General features: G+C 42.4%; 1 protein-coding gene across 1 annotated transcript in view; it reads left to right on the forward strand.

Moving 5' to 3' along the window:
- Positions 1-11,984: 11,984 nt before the first annotated feature.
- Positions 11,985-20,805, forward strand: part of mdfic2 (MyoD family inhibitor domain containing 2) — a 41,596-nt gene continuing 32,775 nt past the window's right edge. Inside the window, exon 1 of the mRNA XM_086291402.1 lies at positions 11,985-12,076. The gene's annotated coding sequence lies outside the window, so the exon portion shown is untranslated. The remainder of the gene's footprint in view (positions 12,077-20,805) is intronic.

Genomic DNA, 20,805 nt, shown 5'->3' on the forward strand with positions numbered 1-20,805 from the left:
CTCTGTCAGTGGTAACCCAATATCCAACCTAATGGGGAAAAGTCTGTCAGTTGATGAGTCATGGAGAAGCTCACGATCATTACTTTTTAATTGCTCTCCGAGTGGAGTTTTCTTCGCGTCGGGCCCGGCACTATAAGGTGAGCAGGGAACTGTGAAGCACGGAGGAGAATTGTTTGTGTGTTTTCTTGTTTGCTTGTTTTGGAACGGCTCTGCGACTCATCTATCACGGAGCGAGTAGAAAAAAAGAAAAAAAAGAGACAGATCATAATAATCACACTTTGCCACAAACTGCTCTCCGCGGCCCTCTGTTTTCCAAGTCTGGTTACACACATGTTGGCTCTGCAGAATATTCAATAGACATTTATAGGAAATAAATTAGGAGATGAATGCAAACCATATGGCATTCAGAGGTTTATTTGTAAAGCCCCTGCATCAAAGCTTTTTCCAGATCACACCATATTAGCTATGTTTTTCCAGTCCAGCAAAATCAGGAAGGTAACCACAGACTTCCCTGATGGGAAACATATGAGCGGCAGTTCGCCGAGACGAGGAGCCTCATACATGGACGAGGCATCATCAGGGAGCATCAGTAAAAACAATTATTCCCTGCATGTCTGGATGTCATATGTCACCCCGGGTTGACTTTTATAGGAGGGGAGAGCGGTGGAGCTGCGTCACTTCTTGGAGAAAACCTTTGTAGCCTCACAGTGCCGCCACCCCCCCGCTAGATTAACACTTCTTTGCATGTGAGGCAGCCTGGATGCCTGTGTGGGGTGTGGGCTTGAAGACAGACAGGGAAACAAGCCAAGAGGAAACGCCAGTGCCCAGGGTATACACTTCCACCCCTGCATGAGGGCAACCCCCCCGACTTCCCACCCAAGCATTTCATATAGGCCAGACGAATTTACGGTTTCATGCATTTCAGTGTGACAGCAGCAGCCCTCCTGTGTGTGACGGCTCCAACAAGCAGCGGTCTGCTGACACCCGGGGTGGTTTCTCCTTCTTCGCTGTTGATCTTGGGCTCGCGCTGCACACGCTCAGAGGGCCTGCCAATGTCAGACATGGAGCTCCACACCGCCGAGAGTCCACAGCTCTTTACCAGGGAGGTATCATTTCTGCTGTGGAGGCGCAAGATGTCAAGAGTGAGCTTGGTTTGCGGTTGCTTTTCCAGAGCTTCAAAGTCTAGAGTCTGCATTCGATGCAGACTGTGGTAGGATCCGGTTCTTGTCAGCATAGCGTGGGGTCAGTCTCTCTTTCTGCATTGCGCACACACATAAGCTCCCTATGTGCTCAAAGTGATCAGAGCCTGCTGAGGGCCATCGGGGAGTTTACCTCGGGACAGACAGAAAAGCACTTCCAGGAAAAGAAAAGCCGGGGATTCCTGCTGAGGGAAAATGCATCAAAGCGCCTGACTTAAGGCTATAATTAGCCGCCGCGGTGTTTGAAATGTGGATGAAGTCTTTGGAGAAACTGAATTGTTTATTTATTTGTTGTTGTCGTCATTTTTTTTCCCTCCAAATGAGTAAATTCACAGGGTTTGAGCGCGCTCAGGTTTGGCAGCAGTGCTGGGCGCAGTTGGTGTTCATTAGACGATTAAGACAAACATTAGAGGTGCCATGTCACAGAAAATTACTTAGTTTGCGGGAAGAAAGTGTTTAATTTTTCCCTTAGTTCTGTCTTTCAGGTTACGTAAGCGATTCAGTCCACTTTCTGATGATGTATGATATCCTAAACTAATACAAATGTCTCCTGTCTAGTAGTCCAGCCCCGCCAGCGCCCACGCTGCTGGCTTTCTTAAAAACCACGGCCTTCAGAAAAAACTTGGTGTTGTCCTCCCTTGAGAGAGAACAGAGGAAAAAAATCCTCTGTTCTGCTGACAGCTCTCCGCTTCACCAGCTTTTTTTGAATAAAACGATTTATAGATATTTAAAAATTTATTGATGTTTTCATGCTCCGTATGTGTGTGCGGAGATTTTATAATAAGGCACATTCGACAGCATGTTCCCCATTGTAAAATAATCTCCGGTGCCACGGATTTCATGAAAAGGAAAACATTACTAACAGCATGAACATTTTTTTTAAGTATGAATGATATTTGCACAAGTCAAACTGTTTCACAGCTCCGGTTTAATGTGGAACCGTGTTCCAACTAAGCACTGCTGTCAGAGCGCGCAGGGACCGCAACCATCGGCTCACATGGAAGTGCTTCGGCTCCGAGCAATCACGGCTCAGTTTACCTTGGCTACTCTATACGTTGCACCTTTGCAGCACCTCATCAACACAACGAGAAACAGAGAAAGTCGTTTCTTGGCAGCCGAGGAGCCGCCTCTCAATCGGTGGAAGCACGGCTGCCGTCGCTGTGTGGGAAACATGCGACGTCCCCCGTCGAGTTAGCTTTATCAAATCTTTACGCTGCCATGTTTCTCGACACAGGATCAAATAACATTTAACTCTTATTTTTTTTCTAGCAGATGAAGTCAGTATGCAAAAGCTTAAGAAAAGCCACCTCACCACATGGGAGAAACTAAAGATAACTCTGACAGATTTAAATGTGAAACAGGTATTTGCGTGCTGTCGAAACCAGAAGAAGTGCTTATAAATATTCTCGGAGTGATTGGATCCATAAGGTGGGTAAATTTGTTTCTGTTTTTTCATCTACAAAGGCAGAAGGCAGTAGCAACTGGTTGCTTAGAGAGGCCTGCCAAGTCCAATGATATTCTTGGGCTTAGATCAAGTTTCCCTAAATATGGACAACAGATTCGTGCTTTTAAAAATAACACATTTATATTGTGCCACAATGAAAGGAAGGATATTTGGAAATCATAACATGTTAACACTAAAAAATCCACAAAAAGGACTCCAGATGACAAGAAATCCGTTGAGTTTGTTACTGTGTGCGTCTCATCGTAGCTTCGTGTGTTCATAATAATCGGCAACGACCCACGGGAGAATTGACTTTAGCAAGGAGACGTACTGGCAATTTAACACCAATTTATTTAGCGTTTGTGACACCTAAACAATAACTTCATGTCAGCTACATGATAAATTCATGAATACTGATTCAGTCCTTATGTCAGCTTTCATTAGCCGCGCGTGCGAGCTCGCTATCACTTCTGGTATGAAGCTGTGAAAAAATGCATTTGCACAACGTACAATTGTCGCGGAGAAAAAACCAAGATAAATGTTTTGCTTTTAGTGATGTCATGCCTGTGAATGCATCTGCAACTCAGATGCATTTAAACATTCTTGGCACTTAAGAGTTCTCTATTGGACGTGAGACGCATGAATTTGATCAAATGTGAGGGAAAAGGCAGCTTATCACAACTGATACTTGAATTTTGCTCCACCAGTGTCCTTTTTCATGGCCTCTTCCCGTGGAATTGACACTCTCAAGTGTTGATGTTGCTTTGCTGAAGGAAGCAGCAGGATGAATATGGAGCTTTACAGGATTATTCAGTGTGATCTGATTTCACCAAATGCAATAAAAAAAAATTGGACCACATTTCATTATTCAGCAGAACAACTCTCCCAAACACAGAGCCAAAGCAAACAGAAAGCTTTTCATGGAGAAGAGGTGGGATATTCTGGCCAAGTCATTCACATGATTTTGATCTGACTGAGCTGCATTCCAAGTGAAAACCAAAGTAAATGAGCTAAGAGTGACTCGGAGCGCATCTTCAGGGAGAATACAAGCATCCGCTGGTCTTTGTGGGTAAAATGTTTAATGAAGTCACTGACTGAAAAGCAATGTTCTGGGAACAGATTTTATTAAATGCCTAAATTTCAAGTAGATTTAGATCTGAAACATCTGGGAAATGTAGCCTTTCTAAACAAACACCGCTCAAATTAAAGCTAAAGTTAAACAGCTCAACAGTTGACATACTTACACTCTGGACTGTATCTTCAAAGCAAGATGCTATATAAAAAATATATATATATTTAAATCACAACAGCTGGCTCAAAGTGCTTTATATTGTAAGGTAAAGATCCTACAATAGCAGAGAGAAAGCCCCATCAGACAATCTCCTATAAACAAGCATTTGGCAGTAGTGGGAAGGAAAAACTCCCTTTTAACAGGAAGAAACCTCAGCAGGTAGGGGCGGCCATCTGCTGCGAGAAGAAGCACTCAGTGCATCATAGGAAAATCGCCAGCAGCCTAGATATATCTGAATAACTCAGGGAGGTTTCAGGGTCACCTGATCCAGCCCTAACTACAAGTTTTATCAAAAGGGAAAGTTTTAAGCCTAATCCTAAAAGTAGGGACAGCGTCTGTCTCCTGAATCCAAACTGGGAGCTGGTTCCAAAGAGGAGGGGCCTGAAAGCTAAAGGCCCTGCCTCCCAGTCTACTTAAAGTTGCTCCACATCATCGCCTCTGTTTGGTTTCCTGCGTGTGAACTGAGTTACGTTTGAACCATCGATTTCTTTTTTCACTGAATAATGTGACGCTGAGTGTCCCTTGAATTTCCCTTGATATTGTCTCGCTTATTTGCTCTTCCATTCGACTCCACTTGAACATCCTTTCTCCCCAAATAACAAGCACAAAAAGCACTGATCCTCATCCTTACTTAAACCCCTCTCACATTAATCATCAGTTCATCAGATCACTTGTCTTTGTGTTTGCCTCTCACGACAGATGAGAGTCACCTCCAAATAACGTCTTCATCGCACAAGTGCCGAGCGCAGAAAGTCTCACAGTTACCCGTTTCTTTAACCAATGTCACCATCTGACAGCCTTTCAAAGTCAAACGTAGCGTCTGCTTCAATAATTGAAGCTGTTTGTATTTCAAATAGAATATTTCATTTACAAAAAAAAAGAAGAAGAAGAAGTCATATGTAGAGCAATACCGCTGGATAGACGGCTTTACATTAATGATAGAAAAGAGTTACTGCAGCAGGCGCACCCCCCACCTTTGAAACTGATTATATTTTATGATTAAAAGAATAAAACTAACTGAATAACCCTGAAAAACTCCAGTTTTTATTGACATTTTTTTTTAACCACAGTGGATTTTGGCTTGCAAATAACACGGGCGATTCTGTTATTGTTGTATTCTTTAGATCAAAGGAGGCTTTAATAAGGCCATTATAAATACATCTGAAAATTCACTCTGATATTCAGCAAACAAATCAATACAGGATGTGCACCATTCATTGGTCTTTTATTGCAGCACTGTAGGCCGTCTCTGAGGTACCACGGAATAATGAAGAAAAACCACGCAGGGCTTCTGTGCCCCCGCTGTGTTCAAAGTCAGTCATATCCATACTTTATAATTGAAATAAAGGTAATTTCTCCATCCATTTGAGCTGCGCCTTGCATTCTTCTGGTGTTGAATAAAATAAACATGCAATCATCAGGTGGCGTTTCTTAAAGAATAAAGAGACAATTTGTGGTCATTTCATTAGACAGTGGCAGGCTTCGCTGTCCCTCCGTGCTCTGCTGCTGAACCCAGAGGTGAAGCTGCCCTGGACTCACTCAAACTGACTGGCTGACATTTCAGCCATGAAACTATGAATCAGCATGATACACCGTATTGATCTCTTTTACTACCAGTACATTTATTGAAGCCATGGCTCAGGTGGTGCTTGACCAGCACTCTGAGTCCTGGGTGCCTCCACCTGCCGATGTGCCCTCCAGAGTGACCCTGGACCCCAACTTTCTTGTCGACGAAAGCTTAGCTACAGTTAAAAACGGTAATATATTGGTGCAGACCAACACCATATCCTCATCATTTATTAAACAGCCATAGCAAAGCATGTCCCTTAACCTGTAACCTCTGTTACTACTGAAGCACGATGATGGCTGATCTGGCCTCAACGCCCCAGTCCCTCACCACACTTTATTCCTTTGCAATATTGATGAGCTTGTAGCCCCCTTAGTATAGGAGCATGGCCTAAAAGCCCCCTCTCCTGGACCCGAGACCAGTGTAAGAGGGAAGGTGAGTCCTGTGGGCACCATGGGTATCTGTGGGTTATAGTTGGCGGTAAGAGGAAGGAGAAAAATGTGAAACAAGCTTGATATTCCATGAACACCTGCATGAAAACAGCAGGATGGCATGAGACTAGAATCTGTTTGTTAAATTTGATCAATGGAACTCAAACATGGAGACATGGAAACCAGAAGCTCTTTCTTTATTATTCCTGATATATTATGAAACTTCATTTGTAAATTTGAATAAATAACATGAAGTATTTGTCATTTCTTGTGTTTGTCAAGCATCAAATTGACTTACACAACTTGAAATTACTCCCCTTTGTTTTGCTTCCAGTCTCAGTTCCTGCTTTCTGTGATTACCATGTCATTTTGGTTCCCTGGATTTTATTTTTGGACTTTACTCTGGCTAATCTTGTCTTTGGTTACACCAACCCCCCTACAGACCACCATCACATATGGGAGGCTATAGCTGCTATGATGATGATTTTATTCTCATCAACTGATGACACCAACATAACACTAGATTAGATTAGATTAGATTAGATAGAACTTTATTAATCCCTCGGGTGGGTTCCTCTGGGAAATTCGATTTCCAAAAAAGCACAGCACCGACAGAAGTTACAGAGTTACAGAATATTATATATATATATATATAATACACACACACACACACACACACACACACACATATATATATATATATATATATATATATATATAAATACAGAGACAATATAAATAAAATATACGAAGGGGATAAATAGAATAAATAGGAATAAAAATAAAAATACAAGTGAATTGCACATTTCAAGTATTGAGTCTATTGCACCGTTGACTATTTGCAAAAGTATTGCACAAGGTATTGCACAGTGAGGTGAAGAGGCACTACAGCTTAGTTGTTCCCCCCTCCTTTGTCCTCCTGTTTCCCCTCCCTCTCCCCTCCAGGGAGGAGTTAAACAGTCTGATGGCGTGTGGGACAAAGGAGTTTTTACGTCTGTTAGTTCTTGTCTTTGGGAGAAGCAACCTGTCACTGAACAGACTCTTCTGATTGTTTATGGCCGTGTGCAGAGGATGTCTGGCATTGTCCATAATGTCCATCAGTTTCTTTAATGTCCTTTTCTCTGCCACTGTCACCAGAGTGTCCAGCTTCATGCCGACCACAGAGCTAGCCCTCCTGATCAGTTTCTCCAGCCTGGATGAGTCCTTCTTTGCTGTGCTGCTCCCCCAGCACACCACAGCATAGAAAAGTACTCCAGCAACCACTGACTGGTAAAACATCCTCAGGAGCTTCCTGCAGATGTTAAAAGACCTCAGCCTCCTGAGGAAGTACAGTCGGCTTTGGGCTTTTTTATACAGGTGCTCTGTGTTGCATGACCAGTCCAGTTTATTGTCCACCCACAGCCCGAGGTACTTGTACTTGTTGACCACCTCCACCTCCTCCCCCTCTATCTGAACCGGCAGTGGACCTGCTCTAGACCTCCCGAAGTCCACAACCAGTTCCTTAGTCTTTGAGGTGTTGAGTTGCAGGTGGTTTGTGTGACTCCATGCGACAAAGTTCCTCACCAGACTTCTGTACTCCTCTTCCTGATCATCCCAGATACACCCCATGATGGCTGTGTCGTCTGCAAACTTCTGAATGTGGCATAATTCAGAGTTGTAGCAGAAGTCAGAGGTGTACAGGGTGAAGAGAAGAGGGGACAGCACAGTTCCCTGTGGTGCTCCTGTGCTGCTGACCACTGTGTCAGACGTGATGTCCTTCAGCCTGACGTACTGTGGTCTGTCGGTGAGGTAGTCGGAGATCCAAGCCACCAGGCAGGGGTCCACCTCCATCCTGTTCAGTTTTTCTTGAAGCATACAGGGCCGGATGGTATTAAAGGCACTGGAAAAGTCAAGAAACAGGATCCTGACCGTGCCTTTTCCCCCATCCAGGTGTGAGTGGGCTCTATGCAGGAGGTACAGGATGGCATCCTCCACTCCGACATCCGCCTTGTATGCAAACTGTAGTGGGTCCTGGGCATGTTGTACCTGTGGTCGGAGGAGGTTGAGGAAGAGCCGCTCTAGAGTCTTCATAAGATGTGACGTCAGTGCCACCGGTCGGAAGTCATTCAGCTCATTGGGCCGGTTCCTTTTGGGGGCCGGGACGATGCAGGATGTCTTCCAGAGGGCGGGCACTCTCCCCAGTCGCAGACTGAGGTTGAAGACTCGTTGTAGCGGCTCCCCACTACAATCAAATGAAAGGCCTTCCTCTAAAGTACAGTCTTAGACTTAAAGTAGTGGTGTCATTTATCTGGGGAAGGTAGCCATCTGCTGGACTATGTTCTGCTGAGAATCACTGAACCCTTCATGTAGATGAGCCTTTCATTCATATCACCTGCCTAAATATTGTTGCAGACATCTTTACATGCCTCCTTGGCATGTAGAGCTGTGCGTGTCCTCTTTCAGTGGGATAATGTGGCCTCTCACATGTAGTTGTTTTGGGAATCTAACACAAGTTCAATCTGTCTTGCAGTCAACCTTTCCAGCAAGTTCTTGTGACCATGCCAACATGGTCACCAACCTTATTTTCTTAACTTCCTATTCGATGTGGGGTCACAGTGGGGCTGGAGTCTATTGCAGCTGTCATATTGTGAAGAGATAGCCAGGCTATTGCAGGGCTTCGGGCTTGTCATGGTCCCGGGTCTTCTATTCACTTCAATTTTCTTTATACAGCGCCAAATCACAACAGTCAGTCAGTCAGTCACAACAACAGGAGCGTTATATTTTAAGGTAGACCCTACTTTAATACATATAGAGAAAAACCCAACAATCACATGACCTCCTATGAGCAAGCACTTTGGCGACAGTGGGAAGGAAAAACTGCTTTTTAACAGGAAGAAACCTCCGGCAGAACCAGGCTCAGGGAGGGGCGGGGCCATCTGCTGCGGCTGGTTGGGGCGAGACTCTGGCTCAGTGTTTATGGTTTTTGAGTATTTCTATTCTTTGTTTCAGTTTATTTCTGGTTATACTTTAGTGTTTTTGAGATCTTAGGTTTTGCACTGTGTCTCCTGTATGTTCCACGTGTCACGTCGAGTTAAGTTGTGTTTTCTTGTCTACGTTTGTGTCTCTCCCCAGTCAGTTGTGTCTCGATGTCGATGTTTGTCACTCTGGCCTCTGTGCTCCATGTTAGCTCTGTTTTTCCTGTCAGCCGTATCCCCTTGTCAAATCCGCGTCTCTGTGTTTTGCTTCCTGTTTTACTTTGACAGTCTGTGTCCTATGTCAGTGTATTCTGCTTTATTTCCTTCGTCTCGTTATGTCAGATTAGCCCCAGCTATGCTTCCCTCCTGTTTTCCATTCCCCCGTATTTAAGCCCTGTGTTTTCCTCTGTCCATTGTTGTGTCGTACCATTACAATGCTGTGTGTTTCCTGCTGTTCCTGTGTGTTTTCTTGTTTCTAGTTTAGTTTTTCAAGTGAGTTATTTACAGCCAAAAGAAAGCTGCCTCTTCTAGTTCGCCCTTTCTTTTATGAGTCCAGCGTTTGGGTCCTACATCCTGCCTGCCACATAGCAAATCCATGACAAGGCTAACAGAGAGGCAAACAACCATTCACCCTCACTCCCAGTTTCAGATCTCCAACTCACCCAACATGCATGTATTTGATCTGTGAAAAGAAGCTAGAGTACCCAGAGAAAACATTTGCATGTACAGGGACAACCTGCAAACTTCACAAAAAAAGGCCCCAGCCGGCAGATCCAGCCATTGCTACCTACTGCACCACCGTGCCTTGCCAACCTGCAAGACTCAAAGGATCTGCTGCTAATGTCTTTGTGCTTGATACCACACCTTCAAAAGTTTTGATATCTCTGTGGGTCAGAGCTGAGCTAAAGGATCATGGTGTGGTTTTAATGATGCATTTTGTTAATGTAAAAAATCATTCATTCCTACTTAAATCTTTTGTGGGGTATAGAGTTAGTTCAGTGGATAGTTCCTGGATAAGTACAGATTTAGATACACATTAATATTATATAAAAGGAAACAGAACTTGATGGCTATAATGAAACTAATCGTGTCACTTAGGAGATTTATGAGTGATCTACAGATCTTTGGGCCCATACTGATAATAATCAAAGCTGCGCTGTGATCCTGTTTGCAAGTTTTAAAGTGTATTATTTCAGCTATATTATATTAATATCAATAACAGCATTCACCCAGACACATTTTTTCTGTAGTATGTCTGAATCCTTACACTCCACAACCCCAGACAACACTGATTACAGTATCAGCTTCCTCCCTAACCTACAGCACATGACCGCTACACTCCTCACCTCACTATTGTGCGCTGCAGTGTATAATAAACCTTGTTTGAAGTACATTAACCTGCCTCACAACAATGGTAATGTGCACCCTGAGGGGGATACAGGCGTTATTGACTTCCTGGTCCTGGAATGTTTTTCTCCTCACTGTTAACTGAATTCACTTTTAGTTTGCAGGCACGTGCGTGTGAAGTGGATGTATGAAGGATCCCATTCTTTAAATGTATCAGCAAGGCCTGGCTGCTGATTGCAGTTAGGCCTGGAGTACATTCGGACCTATGAGGCGTTAGATAGCTGCAGTCCTCCAGCTTGAAAAACTTCCTGATTGAATAAACTGATGTTAAAAAAAAGGAATTTAATTTTATTGTCAAAATGTTACAAATATCAATCAACTTCAGTGGAATCTCAGAAAAGTCCAAATTTCAGTGGCTGAGAGGGAACAAAATGTTTTGATTCTGCTAATCAGCTGAGGATTTATGTTGTATTCACAGTGGCACCGTTTTACACAGCGTGAGTTATGTAAAATCAATGATACTGCATTGATCAAACTTTCTTGCCTTTACAAATCAATTTCAATTGTCCAAGAGGGAGTAGGGTTATGAGCCGAAGCTCCTTCTGCACAGGCGCTATCTCCAGCATGTTACACTTGTTAGTTGGATGATTTTGTACTTGATTCAGCTAAAAAATAAATAAAATAAAAGCAGCAGATGGACATGCAGCTATTCAAAGCACAGGTAGATTTGTAAAAATAAGCCTCCTGTCTGAGTGCTGTGATATATACTGGAGATATAGACATATTAGACATTTTTGTATAATGACGCTTCTTTGTGATTTGTGCAATAAACTAAAACTGTACAAATCTAATTACTAAATTTAAGCTTTATATCCCCTCTATGAGCAGCATGTTAGCACAGGCTGGTTGGATGCTTAGACACAGATGTTTCCACTGCCAACTAATTATTCCACTGCTCGGACTGAAGGACGCTCCAGCTACGTGAGGCCAGCGGACTCCATGAACAGCAAGAATGACGAAGGTGTGACTTGACAGGTGCAGCAGGGTCAACGAGACGGCAGGCCGCGCAAACACACGCTGCTCTCGCCGGTCACATTAAGTGGAAACACCTGAGTTACTTCGGAAGATCTCGAGAGTTCAAAATGAAACCAACATATCGAATAAAAACAAACAAAGCGTGGCAGGAAAAGTTGATAATTAACATCGTGATATAATCCTATAAAATTTTAAGTCAGCTCACAAGCATCCAGAATTACTTTAACCTGCATCTTTTTCTCATTTCAAAATGTCTACAGCTTGTGTTTTCTATTATAAAACGTCTATTTTTCCTTTTTTATCTCATGCCAATTTTGTCTCTTAATCAAGACAGGCTGGGCACGGCCAGGTGTGTGATTAGCTGGTGTTCTGAGTGAATGAGGCGTTATTTGTGCAGCATGAGGTCACGGACTGGTTGTCCTCCAGGAGACAGAAATCTCTCGTCTTCTCTACGGTAGTTGCTCAGCACTAAACAGCAAACAGCTTCAGCAAACTTGCTTATTGTCTGAGTTTCATTTGCTGTTGTGTTACGCACAAAAACAGTTTTGTTAGGATAAAACAAAGACATGGTTTAGGTTAGAAAATACACGTTCACAAGCCTCTATTTTGAAAAATAGCACAAAGGGATCCTGCCCAAGTGAACTGGCAGTGAGACTGCCCCCAGCTTTGCACGTGGCTGTTGTTGCAGATGTGGTATAGGTATTTAAAAATGATCTGCACACCATTAATTGTGAGGATTTAAGACGATTTCTCCTTTGGGGTGATGCAGTTCACGATACTGAATTCTGATTTGGCTCTAACGGGGATGGTGAGTATCCAGTCGTTAAGTCTGACGTCACTAGCCGTGTCTGGACCTAAACTCCGCTGCAGGTCCATATATCAAACGATCACTGTGGCATTACTGAGAGTTGAAAAACTGTCTAAAGTCTTTCATCTTTAATAAAATGATCAGCTTTCTGCTCTACCAGGTGTAACAATTGAGTTTAACATCCAGGCATCCATGAAAACGGAATTTATGACATTTAACGGAGTTAGAAGTTAGCAGGGAGTTAGCTCGCTAGCTTCTATCTAAATACAATATAGCATGTCCTGACTGCGGGGTTTTGGAAACAAATTAAAACGTACAGCTCTGTTATCACTTCCAACATAAATAAATACAGAAAACTAAACAGCAGTGACGTTTGTAGGGTTACTGAAGTTTGGCTAGCTGGTATATAATGATGTGCTACGTGACCGCTAGCGACACAGCTATGTTAGCTTTATATAAACAAGCTAACTTTTTTTCCACTCGATAAAAGTTAACGTGAGTGTTCTCGGTGGTCAGGAACAAATGTAATCGCATGGCAGGATGCTGTAAAAGGACCAAACTTCAGCCAGGAGAACAATTGAGATAATCCATCCACAATACGAGGTTAGTCATTCATATGCTGCTGCATGGGCTGGGCTGTAGTTACATCCTAAGGTTTTAAAAACTGAGCTTAAATAAATGATTAGCGGTAATAAAAGCCGAGGGAGGTCAACAGTGATCACTGACTGTTTTAGGAGCTTTTTGAGATTAAATAGAAGAAAATACAAAACATTAAATATGTTAACAACACAAAAGCCATATTAAACGCAGACTACTTTAGACCCGGAAGTAGGATTCGTCACGTCATCACTTAACGACCGGATTGTGGTTACAAAGAAACTCTGTTTATGGCTCACATAGAAACCCCTAAGAGAAACCTTTCAAGGTACCGAAGCTGAACTTTTCTCTCCAAAAGTCAACTGCTACCCATATTTTCTTCGTTTGGGTTCGGACTCTATTATCACCGTTTTATCATCTGTCTGTTGTGCTTTTCACAGTCCAGAGCCATTCACTGCACGCTCCTACTGTGCAGACACAAACCGTAGCCTCTATAAAGTCATCGGCATTACATCACGTTAGAGTCAAGCTGTTATGTTCATCAGCTTCTTGTCATCGTCCTTTTCTCTTTGATTTTTGGATGTCATTTAAATAAAAACCAAAAACCACTGTCTTTTTTCCCCAGATGTTTGAAAATTAATTCCAAAAGCTCTTTGTGGAGTGATATAATTTCTAACAGCTTCAGCAGATCTTTCCTTGAAGCAAATAATCCAAATCTGCACAACATTTGGTTAATGTTTTTTTCCCCTTCTGATGGTTGTCTTCACTTATTTTCACTATTTCTATGGGTTTCAAGTCACCTTAAGGATAAAAAGCACATATTTATCCCTTTCACATCAGCATACTTTATTAAAAAAAACACCCTGTTGTTGTAAAAATGTCATTATGCTCTGAAAAGCATTAAAGATTCATGAACCTTCCAACAGAATGCAGTGCATTTGTGGAAAAACTATGAAGTACAATGCAGCTGCGCCACTGTGGAAAGTAAACTTTTGAATCAATTCACGCTTTTAGAGCAAACACACGAGGACAAGCTTCTGAACAGGTTAAATCCACAGAGCTGTTTATCAAAATAAGCAGCCAGTCCAGAGTGGTCAGCCTATTGATTTTCCTGCCAAATATAATCTGTTTCACCATCATAAATCTGTGTCTGACATCTGCACAAAGCCCCATTTTAGCCAAACACTGCCAAGTAAGGCTGTTTATTCACCGATGGCCTGATAGTCTCCATGACAACGCTCACTACAATTAGACAACTGTAATCCCGCCTTCAAACATGCACACAGTTAATTATTTCAGCACAAAGTGAGAGGCAAAACGCGTAGAGGGGAGATAGAGGCAACTGTGGAATCCTGGCCGGCTGCTGTCACTCCTCCTCTACAGTGTGTGTGTGTGAGTGTGGGTGTGTGTATACACAGCATAGCCAGCCTTTAATGAGGACTGAACCAAAACTAAATAATAGGAAATGAAGGATGAGAATGAGAAACAAAAACAAAAGTGTACAGAGAAGTCTTTGTTTTCAGTATGCGTCTACTGAATACACAAAATACCAGAGTGTCAGTTCACACAAATCACACACACAAGAAAACATTATTAATCAACTACCTCTATCAGCCATGCAGAAAGTTTTGGTTTCATGTGTTTCATGCTTTTACCACAAACAAAGGAATGGAATTCCACTTGTGGTGCTGTGTGAAAAAATAAAAAACCCCGCAGCAATCCGACAACAGCCATTTCTCTCTGGGGAACAAAACCAGGACCGGTTTCTGTGGATAATGCACAAACACACTGTTTATGATTTCTGAAAGGAAAAGTTTTCTGTCTAATTTCGGATTGTTTCAGGACAATACTGCACTGTTATTATTATAGGTTATCATCTCATATATTTTGAAAAATTTTTTAAAAATCTGAAGACTTAATGATTCGCCTTGTTTGAAATTTGAGTACTGCAAAGTACTATGAAGAGAACTGTGTGCCTCAGCACTGGTTGAGGTCCATCATTTGTTGAACACAGACAAGATTTTTGTAGTGCAGACTTCCAGCTGTAAGCTTTGCATTAGCTGTTGAGAAATTACACCTGCTTTCATACAAACACCCCCATTTTCAGAAGTTCGAATGTAATTGGACAAACTGACTTTACTGCAGTTACAGCTTCCACTACAGCTGCTTTAATATAAAATGTTAATATAACATAAAGCAGTTTTTAAACATGTTGTTTTTCTGCTGCAAAGTCGCATATATTAACATTTGAGTCTGTGGGAACTGATTCACTGCTGGAACTACCCCCAAGTGGCCATTTGAGGAACTGCAGTTTTTAGCACTTTATTCTTCATTTTTGATTGGATGTCAATAATAATTGTTCCATCAACAACTGACAGGAAGGTTGTAAGAGTGTAATTTTACAAAGCTAACAAATGAAATATGAGATAAATGTTAATGAATGATTAAGACTGTAATAATTCGGAGAGGATATTTCTCTTCCAGCAGTTTCTTAATATTAGCTAATATTGAGAAATTCCCATAATTCTTATCACAAGCCTGCTGAGGATTTCTATCAGCACTGTAGTGTCTCTTTCATGACTTTCAAGCATGTTAGAAAGTGGAAAACTAGAAAACAACAACATTATTGTTTCTGTCAGCTGTTGATAGATATTTCTGCTACTTTTTAACCTTAATATACTGCTTCAGCTGTAGTATCCGAAAGCACTTTGAAATCCTTACACACTATTCTTTCAATACTTACTTTATATTTATATGGAAAGATATTTGTAGATATATGTAAGGAAAGAGGCATTTTACTGGGATTTGATCATTTTGTTTACATTACACCAGTCTATGAATAAAAAAAAATCACTTGTAGCTTGGTTAAGGATTTGAAATGATGAATTAACGTTCATCATTGTGGTCTGTTCTGTCAGCCTGTGTTTTCTCAGTTGTTACCTGTGCATGCACTCCTGTTTTTCCACAGGATGCAGCGCCACATGCTTTCTTTCTTCTCCAACTTACTTCAAATGTTGACTCAGACAGCGCCCCGTATTCCCCGGAAGCCCTCAACAAGCACCATTTTCTCCCGCTCGTACCGTGTTAACAGAAAAAACTCATTTGCCATGTATTGTTAAAATTTTTATTAATAGCAATTTATGTCACTCAGACAGGGCCTCTGCAGAGAAAGAAAACATTTGGGCCTTGTACGAATCTATCACTCAAGTTGTAATAAAAATTTGTTCTCATGCAATATAAATAGGCCTCGAGTCTTTGGGTAGAGAGATGGGATCTGTTTCTGTGAAGGCGATGGGCTGGCTGTTTAGAGACTCCCCGTAAAACAGGTCATGCTGTTCACATCATGAAGCCTCAATCACAAACAAATGTTTTATTTAAAGGGCCAAAACGTTGTTTACTCCAGTCTGCTTACTCTCCTTCCCGTCTCTTCCTCTCCCGCCTGGGTGCGCTCTGTGTGTTCAGCACATTTGAATGCTGGAAGCATACTAAGAGGAAACAAAAACACTCCTGACAGGAAGCTCTACCCTGTCATGTAAAGGAACAAATAGGTGGGCATGTAGCTAAGTGAACAAATTGCACTGACGCAGTTTACTAAATGAAGTATTCAGGGAGTACAAATGTGTTAACCGTTGCAGAACTCGGGACTGCTGTAAATAACCTCGGCAGCACATGTTTGCTGAGTGGACAATGCGAGTAAAGTACAAGAGAAGTATCTACTTCCGCTGCATTTGGGATACGGGATGTTAATGTGGCGCTGCAGCCTGTTGGACTGTCAACATTTGTCGGGTTATTGTGAGCATGGTGAAAAAATATGCCTCGTCACAATCCTGCCTCTTGTCCTATTGACAACATCTGTGACCAAAAGCCAATTTTATTGACAAATCTGTTCAGGAGGCGCCTGCTGCCAGTGTTAAACTATTCATATGGTTCCATAATTCATCAGCGTTGCTGTCTCTGAAAAGAGACTTGCACTTGCAGACTTTGGGCAACATATATGGTTTAAAAGCAATGCTACTGCATTTAGATATATTATTTTAAAGAATTTATTTTGTATTTGATCTAATCCACACAGGGTCAGAAGTATACATACAGGCTCAGGTTTATGCATACACTTCCACCAATATTTGGTTAAATGTCCCTTAAGAAGTTTCCCCTCAACCAGATGCTTTTGGTATTTGCTTGGTTCTGGCATCATTCTGTCTGGATATCTGACCAATCTAATTCACAGAGTTGCAGTATACATTTAAATTGATTGGTTTCCTGGCATGGATCCAGCTCTTTGTCTGGCCATAAAACATGTTGGTAACTGCAAATTTAAGCATGCTTGAAGGTGTTAACCCTAGAGCAGGGGCTTCTTCCTTGATTGGCACCCTCTTGGTCAGTGATGAGGTAAAACTGGCTTCACTGGCTAAGTGATGCTCCAACAGTTTCCAGTTCATGGCAAGTTTGAGCCTTGGTGGTTCCTGGGTTGTTCCTGAACAACCTAACCAATTTCCTCTCATCTGAACATGAGAGTTTGGGTCTTCTATGGACTTTGGAAGTTGAGGGCTTTAGTCAGTCATAATCACTGACTGACTACAAGTTAATAGGCCTCGCCAAGTGAAAGGACATTGTACTTATTAAAATGTTTAACACTCTGTATGTATATATTTGAGCTTGTATGTAGACCTTTAACAATGTGTGGATTAGTGTGAATTCAAACTTGGGCACGCAGTTCTTGTTGTTTTAAAGTCATTAAAGATGAATGCTCTACGATCATTCCACCCTGGAAAAAGAAAAATTCAAAGCCCAAATGACCATGATATTCAAGCCCATGACACGTGGCTGTAGACTTCTCATCGCAGTTGTATATATATCGCTCTCATAGCAGTTATTTTAAAATACAGCTACTAGCATGAAGAGCCTCTTACCAGGCAACCAAAAAAGGACTAGCAAGTAATAATGTCAAGCACTTACCTGCCAGAACATTATGTCATTTTTACAGCTACAATTTGGACAAAGCCAAATTAGCTGTTTGTCTAAGTGAAGCTAAAACATTTAAACTAATACTTAAATGAAATTTTAAAGCAATTTTGGAAAGCTATGGGCTAGACTCTTGAATTAGCATCTAGGGGCAGTCGTTTTTGGGGGCTTCACCGACCTGTTGTGACTCCCAAGTTGTTATATACTGATTCTCAGTCAGAAGTCATAGGCTTCAACTTGTAAGACAATGTAGGTTATATGGTTAAAAGTTATAATTGAACTCAAAACTATGATGTTTCCCATAATGAACTTCCATCCTCGGCCTCACCTGCAATCTATTTCTGCCATTTGTAAGTTTTTGTCCACGTGACGGTCAGCACCACAGCAGAGAGAGCCAAAACTTGGACTGTACATGTGCTTATGTTCCACTTTACTTTGATGACATTCGCTTTCAAACACAAAATCTTCCCATCTTCAGCAAACGACATGCTACTCAGAAGCACATTAGAAGCGAGTGTTTCATTAGTGCGGCTGTTGTTGTTGTTCACACTGGAAGGCTGCTGTTTTGCATATGATGAGATGATTGTGTGTGAGGGAACGAGTGGTGCTTAATGTGGTGGACAGTGATCAGCGGCGGCCCCCTCCCCCACCCTCCTCACACCCCCTCTCAGGACCGCGGGCCATCTCATTTAACAACCCCCCCACACACACATTTTTTGGACAGATCGCTGCAGCTCTACAGTAAATGTGTCCTGCCTGCAACACTCACCCAACGCACAGGAGCATGTGTGCTACTGAGGAGTACTTCTAACAGGTTAAAACATCTAAAAAAAATCTTTTTTTTGTTGTTTTTTTGCTTATTTTGTTTGTTTGTTTGTTTGTTTGGATCCCCGTCAGCTTCCGCTGCAGCAGTTGCTAGTCGTCCTGGGGGTTATTCTCATGACTAATTCATGAGATGCTGAATTATGGCTGACAAACAAGAGAAATTTAAATATGACAAGCAATAAGCCATAAAGGTTTGTACTTCAGTGCAAACTGCAGAATGATTGGGGGGAAGACGGGAAGCCTTCGGTTCTTTGGCGCCATGTGAAAATCTGACAACAGCAAGTGACCACGTCAAATACAGCTATACACTCTGTTCCTTGAGGCTTTTGATGTGTTTGTTTCCCCCCCCCTCACCACCACCACCGCCACCCTGCCCCCACTCTAACAGAGAAAATATGTGTTCATAGCTGCAGGCCAGCAAGATGGAGTGAAAGCGACTGAAGGGGTGGGAGGGTGAAAACCCAGGCAGGGGTGCCATTCTGCTGGCCAGAGTCTGGCTCTTCACATGTCCTCCTCCAGCACTCACAGCAGCACCACACAGTGAGACAAAAGGTGAAGGGTAGGCAGGTCATCTCACACACACACACACACAACACTTTGCTGCGGAGAAAAAAACCCACCTTTTTTCTCCATCTCCCTCTTCATCTGCCTCTCTCCTCACTTCAACCCCATTCACCGACAGCAGCGCCAAACCAACCTGCGTTCACTCTCGAGCAAACGACGTGAAGGTTAACGGGCCTCTTATCCCGCCTGAAACAACAACAAAAGAAACGTGGAGTGATAGTGGCGCTTTTGAATAGTTCAAAAGATGTCGGCGTGCATAAACCCCATGTCTGTCTTGATCACAAAGGAGGGTGACATGAGGGAAAATAGCACTTCAAATGATGCAACAAGACAGTGGCGACAATTTGCGGGGAGTTGCTGCAAACTGTGATCACATGTGTGAAACAAAGACCCCTTGACATTTGAAATAGATGGTTTGTTTGAGCTAAGATCAATGCTGTTGGCGAAGAAGAAAGAGGATACAACACTAAAGATTTTCTTTTTACTGTTTTTTTAAACAACTTCTTTCTGCCTGATATGTACCTGCTAAGCAAACACAGCTTAACTGGATTTTTTCCCTATTACACTTCTTATTCTGCAAGCAGTTCCTCTACAGGCTTTGAGCAGAGCTTCTCTCGGGGCACGAAACATCAGCATTATTGTTTGACTTCCTTTCCTCCCATTTTCCACGATTTCAAAGGAGTTGTGTTTATATGATGGATCTACAGTATTGACTGAATGATTTCTATATAGCGTGAATATGCAAATATCTTCTCAAACGGTAGAAAATACATGTCCTACGTGCAATTATGTAAATTGTCTTTGGTTATTCATTCAGTTATTCACACTTGTATTCGCTCATGCATTCATTTGCTATATTAGGGGCTGGCAGTGATGCCCTGAAAACGGCAGGCTCTCTCCGCAGGCTCTGTGGACAGACAATAGGCAGGGAGAAAATCCCCCTCTCCAGAGTTGTGCTGCAAGTTGACCCGCTTATGGCACGCAACGCCATATGGAGAGCGATTGCTTTGAAGAGGCCTGCACGGCCCTGCTCACCGATACACGACAAGGAGCGCACGCGCGTTCCTGCGCACGAGTACACACCCTTGACCTCACGCACACGTGTGCGCTACAGTTCCACTTTTCTTGTCTCCTGCTGAAAGTCGCACACTGGGATGCTGTTGCTCTGCTACGAATGCAGTCTTATGTTTCGGATCTTTTCAGGAAACAAATGGCACTCTGAATCAAAAGTGTCATCAAATCTCTGCTGCTTAGCAAGAAGAGAAATTAGGTTTTGACAAGCAATATTGGACAATGAGGAAAGCAATCTTCATGAGAAACACTGATGCGGTGAAAGATGGAGGAAAGACATGCAACTCCAAAGCAGATCAAAACAAAGTTTAATCGTCGAACGGTTCTGTTTCCTGCACGAGGAACAAGTAAACTCATAAATATGCTTTCTGGGCCCACATGGGTGGGTCATTGAAAGGATTGATTTCCACGAGGACTGACGTGAAAAATGTACGCATAATGTTCACGACACATGGTTCTGATCAGACTTTTGACCTCCACGTAACCTGCAATCACTAATATGGAGCTTGCTTCCATATGGGGAATGAGTGCTGTATTAAAGGTGACATGCAAAGAAAGAAGGCGAGCTTAGAAAAATAAGGCGCTGAACTGTACTGTGTCATAACTGGCCAGTCACACTGAGATATTTCCATTCCTGAATAGCTTCACTGTATAATGTAATGCACGCTCTGGTGCTGATATTGTGAGTGTGTGTGCGTGTGTGTGCCTTA

Source organism: Aulonocara sp. 'chitande type north' Nkhata Bay, linkage group LG5 (assembly GCF_057382095.1).
Source record: "Aulonocara sp. 'chitande type north' Nkhata Bay isolate Kocher_YH1m ecotype deep benthic linkage group LG5, A_spYH_male_GT1.1, whole genome shotgun sequence".
In the NCBI taxonomy this organism is placed as follows: Eukaryota; Metazoa; Chordata; class Actinopteri; order Cichliformes; family Cichlidae; genus Aulonocara; species Aulonocara sp. 'chitande type north' Nkhata Bay.